Source organism: Eptatretus burgeri, chromosome 3 (assembly GCF_056783735.1).
Source record: "Eptatretus burgeri isolate ZD-2024b chromosome 3, Ebu_testis_v1, whole genome shotgun sequence".
Classification (NCBI taxonomy): Eukaryota; Metazoa; Chordata; class Myxini; order Myxiniformes; family Myxinidae; genus Eptatretus; species Eptatretus burgeri.
Window position 1 is genome coordinate 42,761,493 of NC_140963.1, and position 14,589 is coordinate 42,776,081.

Genomic DNA, 14,589 nt, shown 5'->3' on the forward strand with positions numbered 1-14,589 from the left:
GAGAGGCAGATGAGAGAGAGAGAGGCAGATGAGAGAGAGAGAGGCAGATGAGAGAGAGAGAGGCAGATGAGAGAGAGAGAGGCAGATGAGAGAGAGAGAGGCAGATGAGAGAGAGAGGCAGATGAGAGAGAGAGAGGCAGATGAGAGAGAGAGAGGCAGATGAGAGAGAGAGAGGCAGATGAGAGAGAGAGAGGAAGATGAGAGAGAGAGAGGCAGATGAGAGAGAGAGGCAGATGAGAGAGAGAGAGGCAGATGAGAGATATGAGAGAGAGATGAGAGAGAGATGAGAGAGAGATGAGAGAGAGATGAGAGAGAGATGAGAGAGAGATGAGAGAGAGATGAGAGAGAGATGAGAGAGAGATGAGAGAGAGATAGAGAGATAGAGAGATAGAGAGAGATAGAGAGATAGAGAGATAGAGAGATGAGAGAGAGATGAGAGAGAGAGAGAGAGAGAGAGATGAGAGATAGAGAGATAGAGAGATGAGAGAGAGATGAGAGAGAGAGAGAGAGAGAGAGAGAGAGAGAGAGAGAGAGAGAGAGAGAGAGAGAGAGAGAGAGAGAGAGAGAGAGAGAGAGAGAGAGAGAGAGAGGGAGGGAGAGAGAGAGAGAGAGAGAGAGAGAGAGAGAGAGAGAGAGAGAGAGAGAGAGAGATAGTGGGGAGGGAAGAGTGGGTAGGGAAGAATGCTTAGGGGGAGAGGAGTGGGGATTCCAGTAGATGTGAGGTCCAGTTAAATGTCCATCCAAGAGATGGTACACACAATGATGAGTCAACCTTCATGTGAAACACTGGGATGACAGTTTTCGCTGGGTCGTGATTCAAACCCAGGCAAGACAGCTCAGAGTGAGTGTGGCAGGCAAATACAACCCGTCGCTTCACTGATGAGGATATTAAGGGGAGGAGGGAAGAAAGTGGGAGGGAGAGAGAGGAGAGAGGGAAGGGAGAGAGTGTAGGGAAGAAGGGAGAGAGTGAACGGAAGAAGGGAGAGAGAGGAGGCAAATCATGATCATGATCATGATTCATGATCACCCTTCCCAAAATGGAGGTGGATACTTCCAGACTTGGGAGGATTCTGTTCCACATTCTGAAACCTGCATATATAAATAAGAACCAACAACACACACAATGGTGCCAAGTGCTGTTGTGTTAAATTAATACAGTTCATATATATACATACACATACGCTCAAATGTACAGACACATAAAGTACATTAAAACGACGAAAGCAAAGATATACCTTTGAACAGAGTTCTTTGAAAGATGAATTCAAGTGAGAAATTAGCAAAATTCAATTTTAAAATATATCAAGCCATAGAACACAAAAACTTGGTCTATCCTCTATGCCAGTGGTCCCCAACATTTTGATTCCATGGGCTGCATTCACTACTCCCAAGGATGTTGGGAGCCAGAAAAAAAGCCAGAGCTTTTTAGCCAGAGCTAACAGCTTTTACACATTGAAAGTTCCAATGCTAAGTTCAAATTGGTACCTTGGTTCATTTTACACAATTAAAGTACCAATCCTCAGTTAAAATTGGTACATTAGTTTATTTTACACAATTAAAGTACCAATCCTCAGTTAAAATTGGTAACTTGGTTCATTTTACACAATTAAAGTACCAATCCTCAGTTAAAATTGGTACATTAGTTTATTTTACACAATTAAAGTACCAATCCTCAGTTAAAATTGGTACATTAGTTTATTTTACACAATGAAAGTACCAATCCTCAGTTCAAATTGGTACCTTGGTTCATTTTACACAATGAAAGTACCAATCATCAGTTAAAATTGGTACGTTAGTTTATTTTACACAAATGAAAGTACCAATCCTCAGTTCAAATTGGTACCTTGGTTCATTTTACACAATGAAAGTACCAATCATCAGTTCAAATTGGTACCTTCGTTTATTTTACACAATGAAAGTACCGATCCTCAGTTCAAATTGGTACCTTCGTTTATTTTACAGAATGAAAGTACCAATCCTCAGTTCAAATTGGTACCTTGGTTCATTTTAGACAATGAAAGTACCAATCCTCAATTCAAATTGGTACCTTCGTTTATTTTTCACAATGAAAGTACCGATCCTCAGTTCAAATTGGTACCTTGGTTAATTTTACACAATTAAAGTGCCTATCCTCAGGTAAATTGGTACCTTGGTGTATTTTGTACATTGAAAGTTCCAATGCTGTGTTCCAATTGGTACCTTAGTTCATTTTGCACAAGGAAAGTACCGATCCTTAGTTCAAATTGGTACATTAGTTCATGTTACACTATGAAAGTACCAATCCTCAGTTCAAATTGGTACCTTGGTTCATTTTACACAATGAAAGTACCGATCCTCAGTTAAAACCTTGACTCATTTCACGCAATTAAAGTACCAATCCTCAGTTCAAATTGGTACTTTAGTTCATTTTACACAAATAAAGTACCAATCCTTTGTTAAAATTGGCACGTTGGTTCATTTTTCACAATGAAAGTACCAATCATCTTTTCAAATTGGTACCTTGGTTCATTTCACACTATGAAAGTTCTGATCCTCAGTTCAAATTGGCACCTGGTTCATTTTGCACCATGAAAGTACCAATCTTAGTCCCAATTGGTACCTTGGTTCATTTCACACAATGAAAGTACTGATCCTCAGTTAAAATTGATACCTTGATTCAAGTAAAGGTTTCTTTTCTTAAGGCCCGGTCACACCTTGACGTTTTAGCCAGCGATGGCAATGTGTTAAAATGTATGTAAAACGCTGGCTTACGTTGAACTTTTGATGTTTTTTTTTTAAGATTCGGACGTATTCATAACGACTTGGTCTTATGCATAACGCATTGGTAACTACACAGAACGTTTCGTTGTGTTATAGATAACTTATACCAACGAATGCTGAACCTGTTGTCGGCCTACACAACCGATGCCCAACGATAGTCTAACTCAGGCATAGCGCGTTGCACGCATCGCCGACGATGTCGTGACGTAGCCTATTAAAAGGCTGATGCACAACGATTCAAATCATAACTGCCGTAGAAATGGAAGGGTCAAAATCGCGGTCACACCTTGGCGATCTTGCCAGCGTATGCCGACGTAACAAAAAGTGTGTCTAAAACGTTGGGGCACGTCGAATACGGTATGGGTAAGCTTGGTATGCGCGAGTAGAACACTAAATACGCTATCATAAGTCGTAGTAAGTAGAGTACGTCAAGAAATTTTGAACATGTTCAAAATTTTACGACGTACTCGGCGTATGACACACGTTCGCATGCGATGAGGATAAGTTTTACACACGATATGTGGACGCTTACACACGTCCACAAAGGCTACTTATAAGCTACTCATAAGTCGAAACACGTCGCGGTAATGTCTTTTTTACGCGAAACTTATTTCTAACTTATGTTTGACGTGCTTTGAACCAATTCTTTACGTAGCCCCAACACACATCGACGTATGTAGATGTATTCCAATGACGTCTTCCGGTCGACAAAAAAAAATAAATGAACGTGTTTCTAGGTTACAACTGCCATATAAAGACGTGTTCCCAGCAGTTTTGGGAATTGGTATATAAAAATGGTGTTCATAAAAGGGGAACCCAACAGTGTTTTCGAGTCCTTTTTGAGTCGATGTCCATGTCAGCAGTAACAGTATCAGTATCAGTATTAGTATTAGTATCAGTATTAGTATTAGTAGTAGTTTGTTCATGTTGGCAGTAGTAGGTGGGTGTGAGGGGAGGGTGTGGGTTATGATGGATCCTCCTTGCGTCCGCGTGTCCACGGGTAGGTTCATAGGCTGCCACTCAACGATTTAAATGCCTGCATCTCCACTATTGAAAGTAGACGCTTGCGCTCAACAATTGGATTTTTTTTACACTCAACGACTTTTAAACGGTACCACTCAGCTAGTTTCATTGTTTACAATGAACGATTTAAATTGCAGTCACTCGCCTTTGTTTTTTTGTTTTTTTGACGCTGGGGTTTGGAAATTTGAAGCGTTTCTTCTGAACGTGTTAAAACGCTCAAACTCGAATATTTTAAATAGACGCTGCCGATAGACAATTGGAATCATAGCCAAGCTAGACATCGAAGTGTGAACATCCTCGTCATGCCGAAGAAAAGTTTGAAGAATGCTGCAAATAAGTGTCCTGGCCGTGGCCGTGGACGCTGACGCAAGGACAATCCATTATACCGACGTCTTTCAGCCTATGAGTAACTTAAAAGTAACGTCTGTCGACGTGTGGCAACGATCGCGTAACGTGCCAACAACACGTTAATCATAGGTAGGAAATAAGTTTCGGGTACTCTAAACACTACCTCGGCGTGTCTCAACTTATGATTAACTTACAAGTAGCATGTGTTGACGTCTGTCAACGATCGCAGACTGTGCCTACAACTTGTGGCCAGCGTAGCGGAACGTGCGAGTCATACGCCGGCATACGTCGTGAAATTTCAAGCATGAAAAAATTTGAGGACAACCGAAAAGTACAACGTTTAAAGCCAACGTACAACGACGTATGGCAACGTACTACGACGTATGCCAGCGTGCTCTCAATGTTATCAAAACTTACCCATAACGTATTCAACGTGTGCCAGCGTTTTAGAAAAAAAATTCAAAAATCGGCATACGTTGGCTAAAACGTCAAGGTGTGACCGGGCCTTTAACGGCAAAAAAACAAAACATTGGGATTGAGCATTCGAGGCAGACCAACCAGTCTCGTGGCACATGGCCCTGCAGCCTATACAGTATACACCACTGTCTTTTTCTTTTGAATGAAAAAAAAAATTCCTGGAGGTTTGGATTAATTTTAAACAACTTTTTTTTCCCATCTGAGGAGCATTTTGATGTTTCAAGGTGGGACAGACAGACAGACAGAATTAGCCGATTACATATTATGGAGAGTATTTGGCAGATAAGAGAAAGTTTTCCCCCCCCCCCCCCCAACTTTCTTGCACAAGAATGAGATTTCATTTACTCATAAAAGTGTTTTTTTCTTGAGTGAGTTTCATTTGAGCAAAGAAGAGATATAATGGTGAAACGATAAATCTTTGAGATGTTGGAAGATTATGAGTTTGCCAATATGCACACGAACACGACGAAGATGAGTGACCTTTTTTCAATAAAAGGTGTCGAGGTTCAATGGAGAGCAAACTAAGGGGGTGTGGGGGTGGGGGGGAGGATCAGGGGGAAATCGATAGACACAAAGTGGAGTGAAGGTGGAAGAAGAGGACACAAACGCAAATATGCACTACAGCATTCGGAGAGGAGTACAGGTGAGAGGGAGCAAGGTCTCAGCAAGTCCTATAAAGTGAAGACATAAAAATGGGAGAGACCCTTAAGAAGGAAGAGCACATGATGTCAGACTTGGGAAGGAGATCCACATGTGCTAAAAGAGGGGTAGAATGAATGGATGTGAATGTTAATCTTAGACTTGGGTAACAAGGTAAACTTTCCTGTTAGAATGTGTGTGACAAACAGCAAGACCAAAATTGAGCCAGAAAAAGACTGCAAGGCCACCAACCTTGATGCTTCAGAGTGGAAATTTTCTGAAATTATGAAGCACAACAACATAATAATTAAGCGCTACACTATTGTTGAGATATGAAGTTTGGGATAGTGGTGCAATGCTATTGGATTTTAGGAAGGCAAACTTTGAAGGTATGAGAAGTGATTTGGGAGTTTTTTCTTCTTCTTCTCCTATTCCCTTTACCGTACACATGCGGAGATGTATCTATCTCAAGGGCGAGCAAGGGCTTTTAAAAGGAGATCCAGGTAGGAATAGAGGAAGTGAAGAGACAGCTAGAAATATTAAGTGATGATAAAGCTCAAGTGGGCCAGATAAAATGCACCCGAGAGCATGATGTGGTTTTAGTGGATATCTTTAACAGCTCATGGAGTCTGGAGAGTAGCAAATGTAATACCGCTATATAATAAAGGATCCAGATTGGAATGGGGGAACTATATACCTGTAGTTTGACTTCCATTTTGGAGAAGTGTTGGAGACATTAATTAAGGAATGGATATGAAACCATTTGCATAATTTCAAACTGATTAAAGGTAGTCTGCATGGATTTTCCAAAGGGAGATCATGTTTAACAAATTTATTGGAATTCTCTGAAGTCGTTTCTAATTGGGTGGATGAGGGAAATGAATGGATGTAGTGTTTCTCGGTTTTCAGAAGGCACTTGATAAGGTACCACATAGAAAGCTGTTGACTAAGGTCGATAGCAGAGAGGGGATGGGGATGGGGTGATCAGATTCAGGAAAGTCTAGGTACTATAATAGATTGGGTGAATGATTGGCAGATGCATTTTAACACAAAGAAATGTACAGTGCTGGGAATGGTTAAGAATAACAATAATAGAGATTACATGATAAAAGGGGCAATCTGAGAACATGTCACACAGGAAGGATCTTGGGTTGGTTATTGATACAGGTTGGGGGGGAGAGGTATTAAGAAGATAGCACTGTGCCAGGCAGCTGCAGGTAAAGCCAACAGGATTTTAGGTTGTATTCATAAGGGGATAAATTATAAATCAAGAGGTTGTATCAACTCTGTCTAGGAATTTAGTGAGGCCTCATTTAGAATATTGTGTTCAATTTTGGTCAGCACATCTGAGAAAGGACATAGCTGCCAGAGAGAGGGTACAGCACAGGGGCTACACGATTGATTCCAGGGTTAGCTCGATTAAGCTATGAGGAACAGTTGAAGGACATGGGGCTTTATACATTGGAAAGGAGGAAATTATGAGTGGATTTGATAGAGATGTTAAAGATAATGAAGGGTCTGGACAAGATGTAAGTGCAGTGGAGCGTTTCAGCATAGTGGATAGTGTTCGGACAGTTTTAAGGTGGGGTCTTTCAATCGGAGAGTTGTTAATGCATGGAATTGTCTCCCCAGAAAGGTAGTGGTGGTGGATGCGGTAGATATGTTTAAATAGGAATTAGGTAGGAACCTGGAAGTATTGGAGATAGAGGGATATTGGCACGTCTTGTAGGTAGCTTGTGTTTGGATAGGTGATGGATCCTGGATTGGTGCAGCATGGATATGATTGGCCGAATGGCCACCTCCTGTACCTAAATTCCTTGTGTGTGAAGATTTCAATCAAAATATTAATATTCAACAGAAGTAGGTCATATTTTGTAATTATCTAAACTAATCTCAATCTTCCATACTTTGTCATAAGTCGACAAAGCATAAAACGAGATTTTGGTGAAGAGGTGATGAAAAAAGTAATGAGATTTGAATGTTCGGAAAAATCGCAAAAGACAGCAGATATTTTTAAAATTAGAGATTTGATACAGGGTAAAAATATGAAGAACCAATCGATTGTATACATACTTAGTGAGATATGAAATAATTCGTCACCAAATGAATCATACCTTAATCAACTAAACCTCCTTTAAACTTTTAAAATAAATATGATGAGCACTTTGTCTCCAACCGATTTGCATTTGAAGAACAAGTTAAACTGCTCAACCTCACTCTGATGTGAACTATTTATTCTTGCTTTTCTGCCTTAGTTGCTGACAGGAAGTGATGTCGCAATGGCTGCCGCAGCAGGAAGTGTTGTTCCTGACTGTGCATACGCAGCAGGTGATGATGTTGCAATGCCCTACGATTATAGGATTACATGCCACGGGGAAGCCCGTTTGACATCTGTGCCTGGTGCGCTGCTCTCAGCTTACATCGACCGTGCAATCACTGCCCTTGGCCTTCACCATTCTTGCAGCCATATTAATCCAATCCAAGTCTTTTCAGGCCACTGGTCTCCTGGCAATTGCACAAGGGTGACAGATGTCTCCCAGATTCCGGGCATGGAGTCACCACGGCAGAATGCTCGCCAAGCAGAATGCTCTGCCAGGCATGTGTGGATGGGTGAATGGAGAGGAAGTATGTTGGCAGAACTTCAAGCATTTTACCTTTGCTTTCTCATTATTCATGTCTTCGGCTGAGCCCTTTATTACTTCTTCCTGATCATTCCAAAAACAGACTGAAGTTGAGCTTCCAGCCATCAAATTACAGGTGAATTATTAAAAAACAAACAAAAAAAAAACAGCCAGTGAGATCATAAACAATACATAAAATATGTGGTGCAAGGACCATTCAAAAAGTTTGATGAACGAGCTACTCACAATAGTCAAAGACAGGCCAACATTTTAATTAGTGAGAAATCATGTTTTCTCATTAATTATACACACTGTACTTTCATTTTGAAAAAGAAAGGAGTTGGCATGTTTTGGACTATTGTTTGGCTCTCGTTGTGAGAACTTTTGAATGGCCCTCATACATGATTTTCCTGTTTATTCTATTTTCTTATTTGTTTTCACTGATAAGTTGAACCAACACATTAAGATTGCTTATTTTTCAGTTGCTGTCTCTGGGATATAGTGGATAAACAACAGCACAACAGAAACAGTATTTTTTGGAATCTTTAGCTTAATGTCTACAATCTGTGCCTGGGCTATCTCTTTATACAGTATATAGAAGTCAAGGCTAACGGAGGACCTAAACGACAGTGTGCAGTGGATTGACAGATCAACAAAGGGACAGTGAGGAACAAGCAGAAAAAAAACCAAACACATGGTTCAGACAATGGGAGTGATGGGGGAGGAAACAGAGTTACAGGGTCAGCAAAATTGGAATGGATTGAGAGCGAGTGTCAGAGAAATCATGAAGTGACGATGGGCAGCGATGTTGAAGGAGTGGAAGGAAGAGTGCAACTTAACAGACACAGGGAGTCAGTTCCACAGCCAGTCGGTATTCACTATTTTACTCAACCACTAACCTTTAGTGGGGTGGGGAGAGGTGGGGTTAGTGGGATCATATGTAGGATTATCAATCATTTTTCTCTTTTCCTATATCTCCATGTTTTATCGACTCCATGGAACACTCAAAAGCAACCAAAATGACTTCAAACAACAATGGGCTGACATAAATTCCCTGGTGTCTATTATTATAACTGGCAGATCAAACATGTAAACAAGGCAGACTTCAAACAACGGACATCGGGATAAGGTACAGGTTGTTTCCTTTTTAAATTCCTCACCCGTCCTGGCTCAATGATGTCGCTCATAAAACGTGCACCTTTTCTCCACGACAGGGTGAAACATCATGCTGATATTTACGAGGCCAGAATGTGCATATTGCATGTGCTCAGCACAGCGCTGGGTGTTCCCCTCGCACTGCACGGCGGTGGCAGGTGGGCTATTTGGGGAATGCTGCTGCCGTTTCATCACAAAATAATAGCATGATCACTGTGCTCCCTGCTCATCAATTCCCCCATGCCACTCTTGCAAACTCCACCCTGTCAATGATACCTCTAAAAAATTGGATTCGTTTGTGAAATGATGAGGCCAAGCTCATGGTGCCAGATATTGAAAGGATATGCTGAAGCAAGGTAGCTTTGGCGATTTATACGTAGACAGGGGTCAGTGAAGAATGTTGGAGGGATGACATACGGCTTGTGGAAATAAAGAAAGTAGGATATTTGGAATTACACTCCCCTTATATAACTCCCACCTTTCACATTTAATGTTTGGAATAAATGCTGATATTGGGTCGTGGTAAGGTTGCTCTTGAAAATATGCTTCTTCGTTCAATAAGGAGAATGCTGCGGTTCATTTTATCCATCTCAAAAACATTATGAATCCTTAAGAATCTACAAGGAAAGTTTCGCTTAAGTCTTTATTCAGTGCTCGGCCTAATGCCATGGGGTGAGTCATGGCAAAGCAGCTGGCACTGAGAAGTACCCGCTGTGTCACATGTCTTGCCAATCATTGCACCACAGTCGAACCAACACATATGGCCAACAGTATTGGTGAAGCGTAACAAAACACCCCGTTCTCCCAGGACTATCGGGAAAAGGACACCGTTGAGTTTATAAAAGGAATGCCTCGCTTGGCAAACCAATTTGTCAGCCATCATAAGCAAGCAAACCATGAATTTAGCTCCGTTAATGCTGTTTGCTTGTGAAACAGGACTTATTATCTTCATAAACCCTTATCTGTAAAAAGAGAAACCCAAGGCACTGATTTACACCATTCAGCAGTGTACATGTTGCAAGGCAGAATACGTTTACCTGAGACTGTTTATGAAAGTGACCTTAACCTGAAATGACCTCTGAAGCAAAGGTAAGTAGTTTTGGCAAGTCTTTTCAACACGACACAGGTAAAGAAAGTTTTGCGATTAATTAAAAACAAAGAAAAAAAACAATGAATTGGGAACAGCAGCACAGGGAAAAATCAATCAGAACTGAAAGGTAACCTCAAGAGATGAAGGTGAGATTGCTTCTAAAACTCATTCCCATGGCAGTTTTAACCATTCAGGCAGCTGGCAAGGCGGTGTATGTCGCAACACTGTAAAAGCTGTTGCTATGTAATTTCCCCGCACTCTCTTTTGGGATCATTGAATGAATATTTGGAGACAATGCCATATTTTGTGAACCCACAAGTGAATGGCAAGTAGCTATAAAAGTAATGCTTATGCAATTCGCCATTGTGTCTTGTGGTCATTTCAAAGATAAAGCGGATTCTTTCCAGCTTTCTTTGTGTTAGATCGACCAAACCGCCTCACATCAGGGGGTCTGTCCTATGAAGAGATCGTTGTCATTAAAAACCTAATTTTCACGAAACCAACACAATTTGGTGGATAGAGTTAGATTATTAATGTAACATTATTCCAGCTTATACGACATATATATATATATATATATATATATATATATATATATATATATATATATATATATATATATATATATATATATATATATATATATATATATATATATATATATATACACACACACACACACACACACACACCCATCTTCCACGTGGAATTGACCATCTCAGCCCAGTTCAGTGGGCAATTGAAATTGGTGATACATTTCCACAAAGTGATGTGTTTTCAGGGACATACTGTACACCTGGTAATATTTTTGGGATTATACTATAACCATACTTTGCCTTGCTAATCACACTGTACGGTTTTTTGATGTAAAACGCTGTGATCAATTTTGAAGTGTCCGATATAATATATATATATATATATATATATATATATATATATATACATATATGTACTGTGTGTGTGTGTGTGTGTGTGTGTGTGTGTGTGTGTGTGTGTGTGTGTGTGTGTGTGTGTGTGTGTGCGTGCGCACACGCACGTCCTCGAGGTAAGCACACTCGTCTCTAAGCCATCTAGCCTGAGTTTAAATCCCGACTAAGCTATAAAATATCATCCCGTTGGGTGATTCATTAATGTGTGTCCCTTCCCTCAGATAGACGATAAACGGTAATCCTGTCTGCCAGCATTTGTTCGTGGACGTTAAAGATCCCATGGTGTCTTCGCAAAGAGAGGGCAAGCTCTCACTGGAACCATGAACAAATTACAAACTCCAGCCCTAACTACTGCTGGGAGAGGGATAGCAAATCGGCCAGCACGACTCTTGCCAAGAAACCACATCATCAGCCCCAACGTTCTGTAGCAAGGTATCGTTCACCAGAATGGATTTACCATCACCCCTCACTATACAAAGTAAATTCGTTCCAGGAAAGTAGTGTGTATAGCGAAAAATGACATGATGTAACTCAGAGCAAAGCATTGTACCCATGAGAACTGCGCCTGTACATACAGCTGCATTCGCCGCATGTACCAGTCACATGCACAAAACTGTACGTGCACACACGTACATGATATCACCTATCCAGCTGGCCATGATGTCATTGCAGTACATCTACCTAAAGTCTGTATTGGAGAGGAGTAGGGCATTGCCAAGTGTAAGTTTATCTTTAAATTTGAGTTTATATTTTACTCATTACAACATATGTTATACAATACAAGGAATACAAGAAAATGAGACACAGGGTGGAGACTATTCAGCCCATCATGCCTGTGTAAACACCATACTAATTTATCTACACAAGATCCAAGGAAGAAAATGCAAATTGTTATTTTTATTTTTAAAATCTATTTATTTTAAGTTTTTGTAGTTTTTGTATTTTATATTTTTATTCTTCCACTCAGGGTAGAGGGCATGGGCTTGGTTATAAACACACATCAACCACACAACACCCCTTGGCGAGACCCCCACCAACAGCACTCCGTACACATACACACAATCACCTATCAATGCTCAAACTACCGTCAGCATCAGCATCCTTCCTGTCAGCATCCCGATAACTCTCTATCTCCATAACTTCCAGGTACCTATCTAATTTCAATTAAAACTTAGCTATTGTTTCTGCTGCCACTATCTTTCCATGGAGGCCTGTAATGTAAAGTCCAATGTAAAGTCCAAAACATATTCTGGAGTTACTTGTAACAAAAAAAAACAACTTATGTTAATCAGGAAAATATGATTATTCAGCTTTAATTTTGCACAAACGAGTGTCTTACAAAGTAGAAATTTAAAGATAAAATTAAAAAATTTTTCAAACCATGGGAAGAGGGTGGGTGGGGGGGGGGAGGATGTCCCCTCCCAAGGCCCTCCCCAACCCCTCCTCGGTCGCTTTGCTCCCTCACACCATGGATCCTTTCCCTCCCACCACTATATATTTTCTCATTGTTGGTGACTATGCTTTTTACCACATCGAATCTCCCAGCTAAAGTAATAGAGTGGCGAGACCTCTTGCGAAGAGTGTTCGATGGAATAGATAAAGGTCGTTTTATGCTCATGTTGTAGAGTTTAGGAAAAGTTTTTAAAAATTCCTCACAAAGAAAGTTACTCGATATACCACATCCAAAGAAGTGCAGTCACGTGCAAATTAAGACCAAAGCAGCAACAACGTGAAGATTAGAAATAAACAAGAATGACCGCACTGTGGTCACGACCTGTGACACAAGATATATTATATTGTTGCAGTTCTGCAAAACCAGCACTCCGACGAGACAATGGCATCCACCATATAGCAACCCCAACCGTCATCTCATTAATATTCGTTTAGTTAGCCCTTTGCATATATCTGGTGGGTAAATGGGACAAGATGCATTGCTGGAGCTTTCAGATAGGTCTTCAACCCTTTATTCTCTTTACTTCCTTTTATTTCACACATCAAGCATGCAAGCACGCATGCCAGACCAGTAAAGTTACTCGCCAATGGAAGGAAGCAGCACCCACAACTCATTTGCATAGGCATGCCATTTTCCTGTTCGAACGGCGCACCATAATCCAACGGACCCCTCACCTAAGACCCTCACCACACTCACCACCGCACTACAACACTCACCATGATCACGACAAATGTCTTCTAAAAATCCCCACAACAATCTATACCCGACCTCTTCACCACAAATTCCTTAACCCCGACCAACCACTTCAGTCACCTCACCACAATCACTTCAACCACTCCAAACATTTGAACGCCTTCACCACCAATGTCACAGTATTTCCTCGACTTAACAACAACCGCTACAAACCACCCCAAGCACAGTAAGCTCCCTGGACGCTCATCGGAGTCTCTGAGGGTGCCAGAGGAATGAACAACATTGTGAGCCAGGGTGTTTTGACGTGCAACTCGAAGCGCAAACGTGCCCTGGGGTTTGTTCAACGACATCCGGGTATCTTTCGCGTGCCACATGTTCGACTCCGGAGTCTGGTGGGGCCTGGCTATGGCACAGGCTGACGGCTAATGCACCAATGGAAGAGCTTAGAAATGCTTACCAGGTTTCCTGATCCACTCTTTGGCTCCTCTCTTGCCCAGACTCTGTAAAAGAGAGCAAATGAGGATCAATCTCTCTCTTTCATCCAGGCTCTCTTGCTTTCGTCCAGGCTCGAAACGGAATCTCTCCAGAGCCTTTGCCAAGATGATCGTCATCCAAGCTGAGAGAGCAGTGCAACTGAGTAAAAAAAGCAGGGTGGAGCAAGCATTGCCGGGACATCACCGGGTCATTGGTGCAAGGCTTTGATGGTGTTCAATTATCATTAGCCAAACATTTACAGATTTCTCACACATTCCCGCTAAGTTTTCTCTCATGCATCTTTTCTCAATCTGTTCCTCGTTCACGAAAGAGCATTACCGATTTTGACCTTTCACACCTTCCTCTTGCATAATACTACACTACATTTTTGCATCTCCCACTCATGCACTGCAGACACACAAGTTTTTTTTCCTTCCTCCTCCTTCCGAAGCGACTGAGTTCCATAGATCTGTCGACCGTGCTAGGTACAGTGAGGTCATCTACACTTCAACTATTTCTCCTCTTTCTGGGCTAAATCAAATGTGTGTGTGTGTGTGTGTGTGTGTGTGTGTGTGTGTGTGTGTGTGTGTGTGTGTGTGTGTGTGTGTGTGTGTGTGTGTGTGTGTGTGTGTGTGTGTGTGTGTGTGTTGGTGCCTGTAACGTGTGTAAAGGCCCAGTCACACCTTGACGTTTTAGCCAGGAATGGCAACGTATAAAAATGCACGTAAAACGTTGGCGTACGCTGAAGTTTAGAGGTTTTTTAAAAAAAGTTTTGGTCGTATTCATAACGTGTTGGTCGTATGCATAACGTATTAGTAACGGGCACAGAACGTTTCGTTGTGTTAAAGATAACTTATACCAACGAATGCTTAGCCTGTTGTCGGCGTTCACAACCTTTGCCCAATGATAGTTTAACTTAGTCATAGC

At 41.3% G+C, this 14,589-nt stretch overlaps 1 long non-coding RNA gene across 3 annotated transcripts in view; it reads right to left on the bottom strand.

Moving 5' to 3' along the window:
* LOC147029775 (uncharacterized) overlaps positions 1-14,039 on the bottom strand; it is a 59,520-nt gene extending 45,481 nt beyond the window's left edge. The window contains exon 1 of one of the 3 annotated variants that reach the window (XR_015056070.1): positions 13,646-14,039. This is a non-coding gene — a long non-coding RNA (uncharacterized LOC147029775). The remainder of the gene's footprint in view (positions 1-13,645) is intronic. The other 2 variants (XR_015056072.1, XR_015056071.1) reach the window with 2 other exon arrangements.
* Positions 14,040-14,589: the final 550 nt, after the last annotated feature.